At 48.7% G+C, this 18,373-nt stretch overlaps 1 protein-coding gene across 3 annotated transcripts in view; it reads left to right on the forward strand.

Annotated features, from left to right (window-relative positions):
- LOC108942636 (glucocorticoid modulatory element-binding protein 1-like) overlaps window positions 1-11,278 on the forward strand; it is a 38,941-nt gene extending 27,663 nt beyond the window's left edge. Inside the window, exons 13-16 of one of the 3 annotated variants that reach the window (XR_003797865.1) lie at window positions 79-153; window positions 2,250-2,775; window positions 3,685-3,931; window positions 10,909-11,278. The gene's annotated coding sequence lies outside the window, so the exon portion shown is untranslated. Of the gene's footprint in view, window positions 1-78; window positions 265-2,249; window positions 2,776-3,684; window positions 3,932-10,908 lie in introns of those variants that run through there. The other 2 variants (XR_003797866.1, XM_029254089.1) reach the window with 2 other exon arrangements.
- The last annotated feature ends 7,095 nt before the right edge of the window (window positions 11,279-18,373 follow it).

Raw genomic sequence — 18,373 nt, forward strand, 5'->3', positions numbered from 1 at the left:
AAAGCAGTGTTTTGTCACCATCATCCCTTTACACCCCTTTTACATGGATTTTACTATCTGTTTTTACCACAACTTTAGGTGTAAGATGACCCCACCATCTGTGCCAGCGTTGCTGAAGCTCCATCACATGATCACTCCTGAATGCATCTGCAGGTGAAGGACAGCTGTGTGTGAGCACACCCTCAGGGCCACAAGTTTCATTGCCAGCACTGACTAATGTAGTTTCTAACACAGCAAGTGTCACTGTTGTTCATCACACCACATCAGCACAATCATCTTTATCTACTAATATAACATTTTAGCAGAAAAAACAAAGTTGTTGCACAATTTAAGATGCACATAAATAAATGTACTAATGTATTCATTAATTTGGCTTTCCTCCAAAACAACTTAAGCACCTAACAATGATTTACCCATTTATGTGTCTGTGTTATTCTCAGTGGAGCCATTCAGGGTTCAAACTTGACTCAAGGCCACTGCAGCAGAATTCAAACCCAGGTCTTTCAGCTGCAGTGTAAAGGCTCAAACCACTGCGCCACCTACCAGCAAAAGAAATATGGACAAAAAGTCATTTAACATTTACACTTATTTGGCAAATACTTTTCTCCAAAGCAACTTCCAATGGATACTATGTAGTGTTACTCGCCTACACACCTTATTCACCAAGGTGACTTACAATACTAGATACACTACTTACAATGGGTCACTCTCCATACATCAGTGAAACACACACTCTCTGTGTCACACACACACACACTATGGGGAAACCTGAACAGCATATCTTTGGACTGTGGGAGGAAACCCACGCAGACACAGGGAAACATGCAAACTCCACACAGACGGAGCGTGGATTGAGCCCACGTCCTCTCGGACCACCCAAGCGCTGTGAGACAGCAGCACTACTCACCGTGCCACCCTTAACAAGTGCCAGTGCTTACAGTATTAGTGAATTGCTGGTTTAGTCGAATATACAATATGAATTTAAATATTTTATTCTGAGAAATGTTCTTAGTACAGTCACCATGGTTCTGGGTTCTCACAGGGTTTGGCAAAATCACTTCTGCTTGTGGCACAGTTTTCTCTCTGTAGAGCTCCCTGTCAAAGGGCAGGTGGAGGCCCTGAAGTGGCTGTTTAGGTGCCTTAGCTCATGATCAAACTCATAATCCTCTGGCGACCACAGGAGGCTATGTAGACAGTATGTTCAAACGGTGTGCAGAGAGGGCGCCTGGCTCTGGTTGACGCTTTACTGCACATCTCTTCACGTACGGCCCAGAAGGCTCCTGAAGGTTGTGGCATATACTCAGCACTATAGCCACGCTACAGATAATTAGAGTCTGGAAAACACATTCTGCAAGAGGTGCCAAAGGTACTAGTGCAGCTTCTGCAAGGACACAGCAGCTGGTGCCTGCTTTAGACAAAGGTAAGTGGTGACTGTGTGGTAAACAAATCAGAGTCCCAAACACACAGTAGGTACTTTATTACACTTGTTCGCAACCACCCTTCTCCCATGAGCAATATACTGAGATGTGGGCTTGATTCTCGCTGTGACTGGACTGTGTGTAGTTTGTTTGTTCTCCCTGAGCTGGCATGGGTTTCCTCCCACGACCCAAATGTGTTTCAGGTGAACTGGTGACTCTAAATATCCCTGCCCTGTGGTCACCTCATCCAGGGTGTACTCTGCCTGACACCTGATGTTTCTGGGATGGGCTCCAGACCACAATAACCCTGCACTGGACAAGTGGTTACTTACAATGGAGGGAGTAATTCTGCAGTCACTCATCAGGTGTTGCCGCTGCACCAGCAGGACATTTGTTAGATTTACATTGATTCATTGATTCAATAATTACAGTGATAATTAACTAGTGTATCTGACACCTTTCCATCCTTGGTGATTTACACTGCTAGATACACTACTGTACACTAGTACAGTACAATACCTGCAGTCAACCATTCATCTATACAGCAGCGCAACACACACACACGGGCCATTTACAGTCACCAACTCACCTGAAATGCATCTCTTTGGACTGTGGGCAGAAACCAGAGTGCCCCGAGAAAACCCACAGGAGTACTGCAGAGTATCTTTTATCACAGCTGATCGCTTTGCCACACCAAAAAGGTATGACAGGTCGCCGAACAACTGCCAAGGCTTCCTCATGTAGCGTGAGCTAGTATTTACTAGCACCCCCTTAGTCTATCAAGCTGATGAAACAAAGATTGCCTACATAAAGGCTCTCTTGACCGGGCAGGTGCGGCGTTGGGCGATGGTGGGGTGGAGCACCCGCATAACGTATACCGACTTCTGCAATCCCACGGTTTTTGACCACCCACCCTCCGTCCAAGCCACCAGAAACCGTCTATTGTGGATCCAGCAAGGCAACCGCTCCGTGGCAGACTACGCATTGGCGTTCAAAACATTGGTCGAGCAAGGCAGATGGAACACCGCATCCCTCCTGGCATGTTTTCGGAACAGGCTCCAACCTTGCCTCCAAGCCAAACTGGCCTATTGTGGAGGGGAGTGGATGCTGGACTGCTTCATGGAAACAGCTGGACAACCTAGCCCACAAGAGGACCCTGAGGGGGTGGGTGGTGACACCAACTTCTCCTTCCTGGGAGGAGGACCCTGAGCCAATGCAGAGTGAACAAAGTCGACTGACCCCGGACGAGAGACAATACCGCGTCCAAGAGCGCTGGTGCCTGTACTGCGGTGTTCCTGGTCACTATTTCTCCTCCTGCCCCATGCATCCACCACGAGAGACCCTCCTGGAACCTCAGGTGAGTCTTTTTTATCATTCGGGGGGAGCTAACAGTACTAATCAGCCTAGCCTGGTCAGGGAACCAGACCAGTACCCATGCGTTAATAGACTCAGGGGCAGCTCGGTGTTTTATGGATGGGGGTTTTGCACAGGCTAACCACATACCGGGTAAGGAATGTGACATAATGTTACGGGTAAGCATGTTGGACAGGCAGCCTCTGTGTTTGAGGGTAGTGGAATCTTGAAAGAGGGCCCTCAGCATAACAGTAGGGATGTGCCATCAAGAGTACGTTGTGTTTTTCCTCATCTGTGTCCAGACACTCCAGTTATTCTGGGTTCCCCTGGCTGGTGCGATACAACCCGGTGTTTTAGTGGAGTACAAGTGAACTTGTTTCCTGGAGAGTACAATGCACGCGGTCATGTTTACATCTGTCGTGTTGGACCAGCAAGGTAGAGGGTGTTGAAGGGGCTCCACAGGCTGAGATTCCCCACGAGTACGAGGATCTTCGGGAGGTCTTTAGCAAGACTCGAGTGGCCGAACTGCCACCACATCATCCTTGGGACTATGCGATCAACCTCCTGCCTGGGGCCACTCGTCCTCGAGGCCGCGTGTACCCCTTACTTCTCAGGCAAACTGTCCCCAGCAGAGAGAAACTATGACATCGGCAACAGGAAACTGCTGGTCGTCAAGCTAGCACTGGAAGAGTGGAGGCACTGGCTGGAGGGTGCCGTCCATGTTCTGACAGACCACCGGCACTTGAAATACCTCCAACAGGCTCGTTGGCTTAACCCCTGTCAGGCCCTTTGGGCTCTGTTCTTTACTAGGTTTGATTTCACAGTGTCTTATTGTCCTGGTTCTAATTGCACCAAGTATTTACTGCACAGTAAGGAATACATGCCAACCAAAATATGGACATCCCTCTTGCAGTGGGTGCACGATTCTCCAGCTGCAGGACATCCGGGTGCCTGTCGGACTCTCTCCCTCCTGCAGAGGCAGTTCTGGTGGTTCTTCATAGCTGATGGCGTCCGAGAGAATGTGGAAGCCTGTTCCACATGCTTTCGGTCCAAGACCCCGACATCGAAACCTGTAGGTCTGCTGGAACCCCTGCCGGTACCCACGTGCCCATGGTCTCACGTGGCCATGGATTTCCTGGTTGACCTTCCCCTGTCCGAAGGTAAGACTGTTATACTCACCTTGGTGGACCGGTTTTCAAAGGCCTGCAAGCACTTCGCTGAGGTTGTCAAGTGAGCACCTTCCTTCGTTGATGTTTCATTGAATTGAGCCCATAATGCCTCCAGTAGGCTCAACGGTGAGATCTGGATTCCCAGACCCACCCCCCTCCATGCTCACGACGCAGTCCCCGCGACTCCGCCCACCAAGAAGCTTCCCACTCCGGCCATCCGTTAACCACCCACTAACCAATACCCAACCAACACACCACATCAGCACATGGAGGTGACAACAAGACTTACCATTTGATATTCACATAAGCGAATACCCCCCAGCTCAGGTCTGCTTCCCCCAAACATTCTGCTCACTCCTTATCCACAACCACTGACTGGATCTTTCCACTACCTCCGACAAGTTTTTAACCGCTGCTTTTATCAATCAACCCCTGAAACCAAAATCCAACGACAGCAACATGGTTGATTTTTCAACAAAAACCCTCTTGCACCAACCTTCACCGGTCTAATAGCGCACTGCCAGCCTCGCTCCCTCAGCTTAGCGGCCAACTCAGCGTACTTCAATTTCTTCCTCTCAAAGGCAACCTCCATTGCGTCTTCGAAAGGTATTATTAACTCAATGAAGTACACTACCCGTGCGCCCTTGGAGTACAGTACAAGATCAGGTCTCAATGCCCTGACTGCAGTGCACTGCGGCATCTGCAGCTGTTTTCCCACGTCCGCTACGAAGTTCCAATCTTGCACTTCACCCCACTTGGAGCCCATACCGCTGTGCCCACGTGCAACATGCAACGCTCACCCCTTCCTGCACAAAAGAAATTACCTTATTTCTCCCACTATGCGGGAGAGAGTTGATCTCAGTCCGTTTTTCCTCCAACAAGCATGCCAAGGATTTTAACACTTTATTGTGCCTCCATGTCTATCTTTTCTGAGATAAACTAACCTTGCACGCGGACAGAATATGCCTCAAAGAGGCTATACTACCACACAAGCTACAAGTCAGCTCCATACCTACCCAGCAACTAAGATTCTGTGGAGTAGGAAGAACACCGTAGGTGGCTCCAATGATAAACTTAATATGAACGGCATCCATCGCCCACAGATCACACCAGCCGATCTTTTGTTTCTCCACACACTCCTAAGCCAAACATCGCCCCTGCACTCTGTGCGATGTCGAAATTGCCCGCCTTGTCTCCTCTTCCTGTTCACGGATAAAGCCAATAACCATCTTCCTCCTCTCTGGCTTTACTTTATACTTAGCTTTGCTCCACAACTTTATCGGATCACCGGGACCGAACCCCACCCTACCTACTTGTACCTGACCGACCATATCTCTGTGCTCAAGCGCTTTCTGAGCATGCGTGACCGCTTCTTGTAGATTCCACTTACGTCCTGTTTTTAATCTTACAGGAGCCGATCTCACCACTGGGTCCCTTGTGCCTGACAACGTCAATTCCAAGCCAACCTTGGCACACTTGAATTCTTGTACTGCACTAGTCAGTGCAACTCCAAGACCCCCTTTCCATACAAAGCCACACTACTCAAACAATGAGAAACACCCAACCGTCTCCTTATAGCTTTGCTCATAACACCTTCTAATCTTTCCACCTCTGATATAGAAACCTCGTTTACAGTTAGCAGCCACCTAATACAAGGCAATATACCAAACTGCAAGCACCAAACCTTCAGTTTCCCAGGTAAAAAAGATCAATCGTATTAATTGCCTGCACTACGTCCTCTCTTAGTCCTTTTATCTGTTCCCTATCGCTTAATAAAGAATCATACCATTTGCCCAAGCTCTTAACGACAGAATCCTTTCCCCATCAATCTGAAATTTCTCCTGCAATAACTTGCCTTTAACTATTGACAAGCTCCTACACTTGCTAGGTTTAACTTTCAATGCGGCCAACTTTAGATTTTCATTTAGCTTGTTAATAAGCGACGAGTACACAGGACAGTAGTAGTGAGCATGGTCATATCATCCATATATCCTCTCATTGGTGGGAGGCGGGTACCATCCTTCAGTCTCATAACCCCAACCACCCATTTCAAAGATCTTATTATCACCTCCATAGCCATGGTAAAAACCAAAGGTGAGCTTGTGCATCCGGCCATTATGCTAATCCCCAGCCGCTGCCAAGATATGTTGTATTGTTTGGTGCAAAAATAAAACTGAATGTCTTCAAAATACACCTTAACCAGTCTCGTAATGCACTCTGGGACTTTAAAAAAAATCAAATGCCTTCCACAACAAAGGATGTGGTACTGAACCAAAGGCATTCACCAAGTCCAAAAAAATCACGTGGAGGTCTTTACCTTCCGTCTTAGACTCCTTGATCTGATGCCAGATCATACTGCAATGTTCCAGACAACCTGAAAATCCTGCAATTCCTGCTTTCTGCACAGATGTGTCAATTAAATTGTTTGCTAACAAATATGCAGACAACCTCTGCGCCACTACGCTAAAAAATATCTTTCCTTCAACATTAAGAAAGCAAATTAGCCTGAATTGCTCTATCTCTGCAGCATCTTTCTCTTTGGGTATGAATACCCCTCCTGCTCTCCGTCAGTCCTTCGGAATCATACCTTTTTCCATACAACCACCACCTGCTTCCATAAAAACTTTAGGACATCCGGGGCACCTTTGTAAACCCGATAAGGAACCCTACTGGGTCCTCCTGCAGATGCTGCCCTCGCACGCCACATCACCTCTTGTACCTCTTTCAACCTTGGAGGACACACATCCATTTGCACCGCAATCTCCCCGAATCCAAGATGGCGGTGCAGTAGCATGCAGCGGCCACTTCGGGGTACTTAAACATGGTGCATGTTTCGTGTTATCTACTCCATTTGGGAAACTCTTACTGAGATGTGCATTGGAAGCACTGGTGCACATACCTATACATCGCCAACTTTTGCTGAAAATTGGAAAATAAAGCTCAGGAGGAATAACTGATGGGCTTTGGGAAGAGCTACGTGACCTCGGGCTGCTATGGGCACCAGGTCCTAGGACCGCGGGATCACCTGATGCCGCGGGCCAGGATAGAAGGCACCAGAAATGGTGTGCAAGGCAGTGGAAGCGCGGTAAGCAAGCCTGTATTCGTGCTAGGCTAAAGGCTAACCCTAGCCGCCCGGCTCTACCATCCATTCTCCTCTCCAATGTTCGCTCCCTCAACAATAAACTAGACTTCCTCAGAAGTCTAGAGCTACAGCTAACTACCCAGCATGAAGTCAGAGACTGCTGTGTTCTCATCTTTACGGAAACATGGCTCCACGACAGCACTCTTGATGCAGCCATTCAGCTAGCTGGGCTAACTGCGCATCTCGCCGACAGGATAGCATCACTGTCTGGTAAGACTCGCGACGGTGGTCTGTGTGTTTACACAAACAATGAATGGTGCAGAAATACTGTTGTAGTCTCTAGCTACTGCTTATCGCTGGTGGAGTTTATGATCGTTAAGTGCCGGCCATACTACCTGCTCAGAGAGTTTACCGCCGTGCTCATTTTTGTGGCGTACATTCCACCTGGCGCTAATGCAAGGGAAGCGCTAAGTGAATCCTATGGGGCTATCAGCAACTTACAGACAGCACATCCCAATGGATTTTTCATTGTCACCGGGGACTTTAACTATGCCAATCTGAAATCAGTTTTGCCAAAATTCCACCAGCATGTTGACCCGTGGTACAAACACTTTAGACCTCGTTTACACAAACATTCCTGGTGCCTACAAGGCTACACCCCGTCCCCACCTCGGCTACTCGGACCACATCACTGTTATGCTAACACCAGCATACAGACCACTCCTGAAACGTGCCAAACCAGTCCTGAAACAGGTGAGAACCTGGTCTGAGGGAGCCATCTCAGCATTTCAGGACTGCTTTGAACACACAGACTGGAAGATGTACAGAGAGGCTGCTACATACCATAACATCACAGACTTGGAGGAATACACAGCATCAGTGACTGGCTACATCAACAAGTGCATAGATGATATGACTTCTTTCAAGACCATCACCACATGTGCAAACCAGAAACCATGGATGACTGCTAAGGTGCGCTCACTGCTGAAAACCCGAGACACTATCTTCAGGTCTGGTGACAAGGCAACGTACCGCACAGCAAGGGCCAATCTGTCCCGGGCTATCAGAGAGGTGAAGCGCAACTACGCAGGAAGAATCCACCATCATTTTCTAAATTCCAAGGACAAAAAGTGCATGTGGCAAGGCATTCAGGCTATCACATCATTCAGGTTACAAAGCTGCATAACTTGTCTGTGATGGCGATGCCTTGCTCCCAGATGCGTTGAATGTTTTCTGCTCATGGTTCGAAGCACATAACAACATGCCAGCAGGTAAGGCCACCCCAACTCCCACCGAGCAGGTACTTTGTCTGTCTGCAGCAGATGTCAGGAAGACTCTTTCCAGAGTCAACCCACAGAAAGCTGTGGGTCCTGACAACATACCTGGCTGGGTACTCAGGGAATGTGCTTTTCAGCTTGCTGATGTCTTCACGGACATCTTCAACATTTCCCTGAGCCAGGCAGTTGTCCCTGTGTGCTTCAAGACGACCACAATCATCCCTGTGCCAAAGAAATCATCGCTGTCCTGTCTGAATGGCTACGGACCAGTTGCACTCATGCCTATCATTATGAAGTGCTTCGAGCGGCAAGTCATGAAAGACATAAAGAACAGTCTTCCAACCACACTGGACCCATTCCAGTATGCCTACCGTCCTAACCGCTCAACAGAAGATGTCATATCTGCTACCATCCACCTTTCCCTGACCCATTTGGACAAAAAGGACAACTATGTAAGGATGCTGTTCATTGACTTCAGTTCAGCATTCAACGCAATCATCCCTCAGAAATTGATTATAAAGCTGAGCCTGCTTGGTCTGACTGCCTCCCTCTGCAACTGGATCCTGGACTTTCTAACTGGGAGACCACAGTCCATCAGGATTGGCAACTCCACCTCCAGCACCACCACACTGAACACCGGCACTCCCCAGGGCTGTGTTCTCAGTCCACTGCTGTTTACCCTACTGACTCATGACTGTACATCAAATCATATCATCAAGTTTGCTGATGACACTACAGTTGTGGGCTTCATCAGCAACAATGATGAGTCAGCATACAGGAAGGAGGTGAACCACCTCACAGAATGGTGTAAAGACGACAATCTATCTCTAAACGTTGATAAGATTAAAGAGATAATTGTTGACTTCAGGAGGACCCGAGTAGACCACTTACCTCTGCACATCAATGAAACAGCTCTGGAGAGAGTCAAAAGCTCCAAGTTCCTTGGTGTGCACATGACAGAGGACCTCTCCTGAACCCTGAACACCACCTGCCTAGCCAAGAAAGCCCAGCAACGTCTCCACTTCTTATGGAGGCTGAAGAGAGCCAAACTCCCCCCTCCCATCCTCACTACTTTCTACAGAGGGATGATAGAGAGCGTCTTGACCAGCTGTCTCACCATGTGATACGGAAACTGCACAGTCTCTGACCGCAGACCCTACAGTGAGTGGTAAGAACAGCTGAAAAGATCATCGGAGTTCCTCTTCCCACCATCGACTCCACATACAAAAACCGCTGCATCCACAAGGCCACCAGCATTGTGGACGACCCCTCTCACCCCCTCATAGACTCTTCGCCCTGTTGCCATCTGGCAGGAGGTACATGAGCATCCACGCCACCACCAGCAGACACCGCAACAGTTTCTTCCCTGAGGCAGGCAGATTACTCAACACCCAGCTTCCTCCCAACACTCACCTGGCTCCGTTGAACAATTAACTCAGCACTACACCACACCCACAACTGCCTACAGCTTGCAGCCATACCCACATCCACATTTTGTCCTGTGTATTTATTTATTGTCTTGTGCTATGTTCTGTGTTGCCCCATGGTCTCCGAAGAAACAACATTTCGTTCCACTGTATGCAAGCTGTATAGAGGAATGACAATCAAAACAACTTGAACTTGAACTAATGGAAGAATATCTGCAGGCACTTCAAAAACCCTCCCTCTTTCACCATCGGTGTGTATTTCCTGCAGATAACTGTTCTACTCCCTTCTTTGAACATTTAAACAACCGGTCTTCTCCTACTCAAGCAACGACTTCACAAATTTAAATGGGTCCTTAAAAAACGCCACTCTAGCCTGCTCTTTCTTCTTCCTTCTCAACCTAAGCCTCTCTGCTCTCCTCAGCACTAACAGTCTACGTTTCAGTTCTTCCTGCAATATACTAATACCCCTCCTTCCTTCCTCATCTGCTTGTTTCCAACGTCTTTTTTAACTGTCTTACTGTGCCCAAAAACAACACCAGTGGGTCCAGTTCCTGCACTGGGCTGAGTATGCCCACAATGCCCTGTCCCACACTTCCACAGGTCTATCACCCTTTCAGTGTGTCCTGGGGTACCACACCGCCTTGTTTCCCTGGCGGACTTTCCTGAGCCAGGTGCCCACGGTGGACGAGTGGTACTGGCAGAGCGGCCAGAGATGGTGTTCAGTCCGGGACCATCTCCAGGAGTGTACCGCGCAGTACAACAAGCAGGCAGACCGACACCGACGTACCCTGTCATTTTTGCCTGGCCAAAGGGTCTGGCTCTCCACCTGCAATCTTAAGCTGTGTGTTCACTCCACGATTTATTGGGCCCTATAAGGTACTCTGCCAGGTGACCCTATCACTTTCCAACTCCAGCTGTCTCTGAGAATGTGCATCCACTCTACCTTTCATGTGTCCCTACTCAAGGCCTGCAGCACCTCGCCCCTCCAGCTGTCCTCCCTCGGCTTTCCTCAGCTGGTGCAGGTAGACGGGGAACTAGCATACGCATTCATTTGCTTGACTCCAGGCACCGGGGAAGGGCGATGCAGTATCTGGGGAACTGGGAGGAGTATGGGCCAGAGGAGAGATTGTGGGTGGCCGCTCAGGTTATTTTGGACTCTGATCTGATTGTCACATTCCCCAGGGATCACCCGGACTGCCTGATTCCTTGTTGCCAGGGGCGCCCCCCTTCTCGGCATAAGGCGGCTAGGGCCACCCTTATTTGGGGGGGTACTGTCATGCCCTCATCCAGCGGCCAATCAGCGACACCTGTGGCCAATCCGAGGAGCACAGCATAAAAGGGTGCCCTGGAAGCACCTCATCAAGTAACCTCCAACGAGAAACTGCAGAGCGTTTCTCTCTTGCTTTCTGGTTGTGTCTTTCTGGTTATATTCCTTGGATTGTTTCTTCAACTACGAGTATTGCCTCTTCCCTTGAACAACGTCTGCCGATCGACAAACCCTTGATCAACTTCCGACCATCCTTGTGATCAGCCCTTTCAATAAAACAACGAGCTCGCACCTGAGTCTGTCACTCATTTCAGACCCCTGACATGACACTGAGTTTAATGAAATGCATTTGTTCACCAAACTGTATTTTATCCTCTCTTCACTGGAATACTGGAGGGCCCTGTCTCAGGGAGCTTTAAACATAGCACTAACTCAGGACTATGTGTGTGCCCTGTGATCAAGACCCATAGGAAGAGGCGGGGGGTGGGGGGTGATCACATGAATCAGTGAATGATTCTGTCACAGACCCCCTCTGAAAATCTGCCCAGTTCTGGGATGTTAGGAGGAGAACAAGAGTCTCTGAACCACTGAACTCAGGGGTGGTTCCAGAAGTAGGGTGAAGACCGACCACCACCCAACCTGTTGGAGATGCTCATAGCTGTTGACTCTTCAAGAGATGAGCTTGAAAAGAAAGAGCATCATATCTAACAGGGTCACCTGTTACGACCAAAGAATATTTGGTTGAGTCTCCCTACATTCTGAAGTCGTCATTCATTTCTCATCGTGTATGCAAATGAAATGTTTATTGAATTCCACATTTACATTACATTTATTCAATTAGCAGATGCTTTTCTCCAAAGCAACATACATCTCATAGAAAATTCTAAGTGGGAGAAATACAAAGGAGGGCTTATTAAGGGCAACATCATCATTTGGCTTTGGCTGATTTGTGATGACACCTGAACTAGAAATTGGTGAACACATTACACACACACATTTTCAGAACCGCTTGTCCCATACGGGGTCGCAGGGAACCGGAGCCTACCCAGTAACACAGGGCATAAGGCCGGAGGGGGAGGGGACACACCCAGGACGGGACGCCAGTCTGCCACAAGGCACCCCAAGCGAGACTCAAACCCCAGACCTACCGAACAGCAGGACTGCGGTCCAACCCACTGCGCCACCACACCCCCTTCTGAACACATTACATTTACATTTATTTACTTAGCAGACGCTTTTCTCCAAAGCGACTTCCAGTGAATACTATGTAGTGTTATCAGCCGACACACCTTATTCACCAAGGTGACTTACACTGCTAGATACACTACTTACAATGGGTCACTCATCCATACATCAGTGAAACACACTCTCTCTGTGTCACTCACACACCATGGGGGAACCTGAACAGCATGTCTTTGGACTATGGGAGGAAACCCACGCAGACACGGGAAGAACATGCAAACTCCACACAGACGGAGCGTGGATTGAGCCCACGTCCTCTCGGACCACCCAGGCGCTGTGAGACAGCAGTGTTACTTGCTGTGCCACCATGCCACCATGCCACCCCGCATATGGCAACCTCACTTCACTGGTATCAGTGCAGTGGCTCTGGGCTCCATTAATCTGTCTGAAGAGCTGAGAGCAAGTGTGGTGCAAACAAAATAAAGAAGTAGAACCTGGGAGCAGCAGTGTTGTGGAGTGAAAGTCAACATTATATTGGGAATATTGTGCTAATTCAGCCCTGTTTCTCTCACACTCAGTGTTATTAACAGGCTGTCTGAGCCATTGTCATGGTGGTGTGAAGCCTATCCTGGGAAGCACAGAGCACTAGGCTAATCGGGTTAAACCCTGAACAGGACACCAGTCCATCTCAGGGTAGCTAGCCACAGTCAATGGTCTGAATGAAATTGGTTGCAGCACTGTTGAATCAGTGTTGACCTCCATAGTTTCCCTGTCTGCTCCCTCCCACCTGTGCTGGTCACGCCCCCACAGAGCACACTTTTGCTTCCCAGGAAAGCTAATAAATGTCCCTGTAACAGAGGCCCCTTCAGGACTTTGTTCTGGTTATGTTTTTTACAAGCACCACTGGAGAGACCCAGGGGAGTCCACAGTGTAGGAACTGGAGAGGTAGTACAAGCATGACAACAGCCGGCTTCTAGAAAAGACCAGACTGCTTGCTATAAGTGCACTAGGGTCCTTGGCCAAGGAGCCTTGTGTGGACTGAAGGGTCTGACGTCTCCTTACTGGGTTTGGTTTCAAAAAGGACTGAAGCAGCTGATGGAGATGCTTGCCGAGGGAGCTGATAGTGCAGGTAGATGAATAAATGACAATGATGGGTTGCATTTCAGGAAGAGATCTGCAGTGCTGCTGTTACCAATGGAGATGAAATATGAACCAACTGCTGACAACTTCATGCACCTGGTTTGCCTTGAGATGTATGTGTAGCACACAGCCTCCTGGCAATGGGGCAGCTTTTACCTGGTCCAGACAGCCCTGCACATATGGGGACCATCAATATTCTTACACAACTGTTCTGCTGAAATGCTGCCATTTCTCCTTTTAAAGTTTCTATCAGCGTTTCGGTTTTTAACTGCCTGTTCTGGACAATACATCTAGTTTCAGTTGAGAAGAGTGCCCTATAAAAATAAATTAAATTGGACTGAACTGAGTTGGGGGGGGGGGGGGGGGGGTGACGCAGTGGGTTTGCCCTGTGCCTGCTCTCTGGTGGGTCTGGGGTTTGAGTCCAGACTTGGGGTGCCTTGCGACGGACTGGCATCCTGTCCTGGGTGTGTCCCCTCCCCCTCCAGTCTTGTGCCCTGTGTTGCTGGGTTAGGCTCGCTGCAACCCTGTTTACATTTATTCATTTAGCAGACGCTTTTGTTCAAAGCAACATACATCTCAGCAAAAGTGCAATTTATGCATTACATTAAGAAAAGGAGACAAAGCTGCAGACATGAAAATCTCAAGCAAACCTAGTTTGTTACCTACCACTTGCTCCACCGAGGTTCATCGTTCGAATAGGTGCATAAAACACAGGATAGACAAATCACGACACCCTCCCATCATTTTTTTAAAAATATTATAAGATACACAAATAAGCAACTACAATGCCAGAATAGTATCTGAATAAAGGTTGTACCTGGGGATGCTTATGGAGTTACGATGCATGAACAGTTACACCATGAATGAGCTGGAGAGATCTTTGGCAAAGTGGATCTGGAAAAGGTGAGTTTTCAGACCCTTCTTGAAAATAGACAGAGTTTCCGCAGTCCTGAGTGCCAGGGGAAGGTCATTCCATCACAACAGACCCAGAACCGAGAACCTCTGAGCTTTACTTTTCGTGTGCGGGACTACCAAGTGAACAGAAGTAGACAAGCGAAGGGGCCTGGCTGGGGTGTAGCAGTTGATTAAGTCTTGTGAATAGCTGGGAGCAGTTCTATTGATGCATTTGTACACAGTAACTAGGGTTTTGAATTTGATTTGGGCAGCTATAGGAAGCCAGTGCAGAGAAATGAGTAGAGGAGATACATGGGAGCGCTTTGGCAAATCAAATACAACTCGTGCAGTAGCATTCTGTAGAAAATGCAGAGGTTTGATGGCATTAGCAGGAAGGCCACACAGGAGAGAGTTGCAGTAGTCCAGATGGGAAGTCACCATGGCCTGGACAAGTAGTTGGGCGGAGTCAGTAGTGAGGTAGGGACGGATCCTATGAATATTATGCAGGATGTATCTGCAGGACCAGGTTGTGGCTTTGATATGTTGAGAGAATGACAGACTCGCATTAATCGTTACTTCCAGACTCTTAGCGAAGGAGCTAGGCGAAATGAGTGCGCTGTCCAGTTTGATTGACAGGAGGACAGGTTAGCTGGGAGGTAAAGAATCTCTGTTTTGGAGAGGTTGAGTTGGAGGTGGTGATCATACATCCATGAAGAGATGTCCGACAGGCAGGCAGCAATGCATTTGGAGATGTCCGACGCACCAGGTGGAAAGGAGAGGAAGAGTATTATCAGCATAGCAGTGTATTTGAATCCATGGGAGGCTATAACCAGACCGAGGGAGGAGGTGTAGATGGAGAAAAGAAGAGGACCCAATACCGAGCCTTGCAGAACACCGGTTGAGAGAGGCAGAGGAGAAGAAGGAGACCTCTGCCAGACAACTTGATAGGATCTGTCAGAGAGGAAGGACTCAAACCATCTTAGTGCTGCACCTTTGATCCCAAGCTGGTTAAGAGAGGAGAGTAGAATCCGGTGATTTACAGTGTCGAACGCTGCAGACAGATCAAGGAGGATGAGGACCAAGGAGGCAGCTCTAGCAGCTTGGAGAGCATCAGATACTGCCAGAAGAGCAGTCTCAGTGGAGTGACCAACTTTGAAACCAGACTGATAACCATCGAGGAGATGGTTCCGGGTGAGCAAATCAGACAGTTGATCACAGGCTGCCCACTCTAGGGTTTTAGACAGGAAGGGGAGGAGAGAGACCGGTCTGTAATTTTCAACCAGATTGGGGTCCAGGGAGGATTTTTTTAACAGAGGGGAAATTAGAGCGGTTTTGAAGGCAGCTGGGAAACACCTAGAGGAGAGTGAGGAGTTGATGACTGTAGAGATGAAGGAGGAGAGTTGCGGGGAAATCTTCTGAAGGAGTGATGATGGGATGGAATCAAGTGAGCAGGTGGTGGCATTGTCCAATATTAGGAGGTCAGCGACTTCAGATTCGGAGAGCGGCTTGAAATTGGAGAGGATAGCTTTGCAGGGAGGTCCAGCGTGAACCGGGCAGGTTGATGATGAGAATTTATCAGTGATCGCTTTGACTTAGTCTCTGAAAAACAAAGCAAAGTCTTCAGCAGTGAGAGAAGAGGGAGGAGGAGGTGGCAGGGGACACAGAAGGGATGAGAAGGTGCCAAAGAGTCTGTGTCGTTTTTTGGATGCAGGCTGTATTTTGCTATGGAAGAAGGAGGTTTTAGCTGAAGAGACAACAGATTGAAAAGCAGCTAAGAGTGACTGGTAAGCATCCAGGTCCGATGGAGTTTTAGATTTATGCCATCTTCGCTCTGCAGCCCGCAGTTTGGCCCTGTTAGCACGTAACGTATCAGACAGCCATGGGGTAGCAATGGGGCATGCTGGTCTAGAAGACAGAGGACAGAGAGAGTCAAGGGAGGAAGATAGGGCAGAGAGGAAAGTGTTAGTGGCATCATCTGTAGATAGATCTGAGAATTGTGGAGCAGAAGGGAGAGCGGTCAGAGTAGCAGAGGCAAAGCAAGAAGATGAGAGAGATTTTAAGTTGTGGCGAAAGGTGACAACGGGTGCAGAAAGAGACAAGGAGTTAGTGGTGAGGGAGGGTTGAAAGGAATTGAAGAAGTGGTCACAGACATGCAGCTGAGTGACAGAGAGGACAGGACAGCCACAGTTGCGAGAAAATACAAGGTCAAGACAGTTGCCCACTTTGTGAGTAGCAGGGGATTGGGACGGGGAGAGATCAAAGGACTGTAGAAACAACAGAAGGCCGCTTGCATGAATGTCATCAACATGCAGGTTGAAGTCACCGAGGAGAATCAGCGGAGAGTTGTCCCCTGGCAGAAATGTGATAGAGGACAACCACAACAAGAGTGATTGGGGCAGTGATAGAGACAGCATGGCACTCAAAGAACAAGTGATGTAAGATGAACTGGGCAAAACACTGCAGTTCGGCATCATTGAGGAATCCCACAGCGAGTTTTGCATTGATTATAGGCGTGTCAACGCAGTCACAAAGTTTGACGCTTACCCCATGCCCCGGGTGGATGAGTTACTTGACTGGCTGGGTTCCGCTCATTTCTATTCGACACTGGATCTCACCAAGGGCTACTGGCAGATTCCTTTGTCTCCAGAGTCTAAGGAGATCTCGGCATTCTCGACTCCTTTTGGTTTACACCAGTTCGTCACACTCCTGTTCGGTTTATATCGGGCCTCGGCCACCTTCCAGTGCCTCATGAACAGGGTCCTCGCACCCCATGCCGGGTATGCCGTTGCCTACCTCGATGATGTCATCGTGTATAGCCTGGACTGGCTGCAGCACATGGCCCACTTGAGGGCAATCTTGCAGGCCCTGAGGGAGGCGGGCCTCATGGCAAACCCAGCGAAGTGTGCAATTGGAAGAAGAGAGGTACGGTATCTGGGGTTCCTCGTGGAGAACGAACAAATTCGGCCCCAGATAAGCAAAACGGCCGCTATTGCGGCCTGTACGGTCCCCAAGACAAAACAACAGGTGAGGTCTTTCCTGGGGGGTCGCAAACTATTATTGCCGGTTCATCCCGGGGTTCTCCACCTTGGCCACACCCCTGACAGACCTCACCCGCCAGGGGGCCTCAGAACCGGTCCAGTGGACGAAGCAGTGCCAGCATGATTTCCGGAAAATAAAGGAAACGCTGTGTGGGGGTCCTGTCCTTGCCTGCCCTGATTTCTCTTTCCTTTTACAGACTGATGCCTCTGACCGGAGTTTAGGGGCAGTCCTCTCCCAGGAGGTAAAAGGAGAGTTGCGGTCCCTGTTGTACCTCAGCCACAAGCTGATGGGTCCAGAGTGCAATTGCAGCACTATCAAGAAGGAGTGCCTGGCGATCAAGTGGGCCATCCTCTCCCTCCAGTTTTACCTCCTGGGACAGGAGTTCGACCACGCCCCCTTGCAATGGTTGCACACGATGAGGGACTCAAACCCCCGCCTCACCTGCTGGTACCTGGCCCTCCAGCGTTTTCGCTTCCGGATAGTTCACTGGCCGGGTTGGGATCAAGTAGTCCCCAACTTCCTCTCGTGGTGGGGAGGGGCGGGAGGTTGGGCGGGGCATGGCGGGGACCCACCAGAGAGCAGGACCCAGCCAAACCCACTGCGCCACCGCATTCCCCTTGTGTGTATCAAAGCCTTATATATATATACTCAATTGTCAGTTTATTAGGTCCATTTAGCCAAAACCAATGCAGTTTAATACAACTGTCCTGAAATAAATACTCCTTTCATTGAGGTTATAATGTTTAGTTCTTGTTAAAACTGTTTTATAGAGGTGGTAATTCAACTTTATCATCATTTCACATTTACATTCATTCATTTAGCAGATGCTTTTCTCCAAAGCGATGTACATCTCAGTAAAAAGACAATTTGTGCATTACATTATATTGAAAGAAAGAGACATAGCTGCAGACATGTGATTCTTAAGTAAACCTAGTTTGTTACTTTCCACTTGATGCACTGAAGTTCATTGCTCCAGTAGGTACATAAAACGCAGGATAGATGAATCGTTGATGACTTTCCGACAATTTTTTTTTTTTTAAGTCAGGTACACAAACATTCACATACAATGCAGGAGTAGCAGCTGTGTAAAGGCTTATCTGGGGATGATCATTAAGTTGCGGTGCA

The sequence above is a fragment of the Scleropages formosus genome, chromosome 8 (assembly GCF_900964775.1).
Source record: "Scleropages formosus chromosome 8, fSclFor1.1, whole genome shotgun sequence".
In the NCBI taxonomy this organism is placed as follows: domain Eukaryota; kingdom Metazoa; phylum Chordata; class Actinopteri; order Osteoglossiformes; family Osteoglossidae; genus Scleropages; species Scleropages formosus.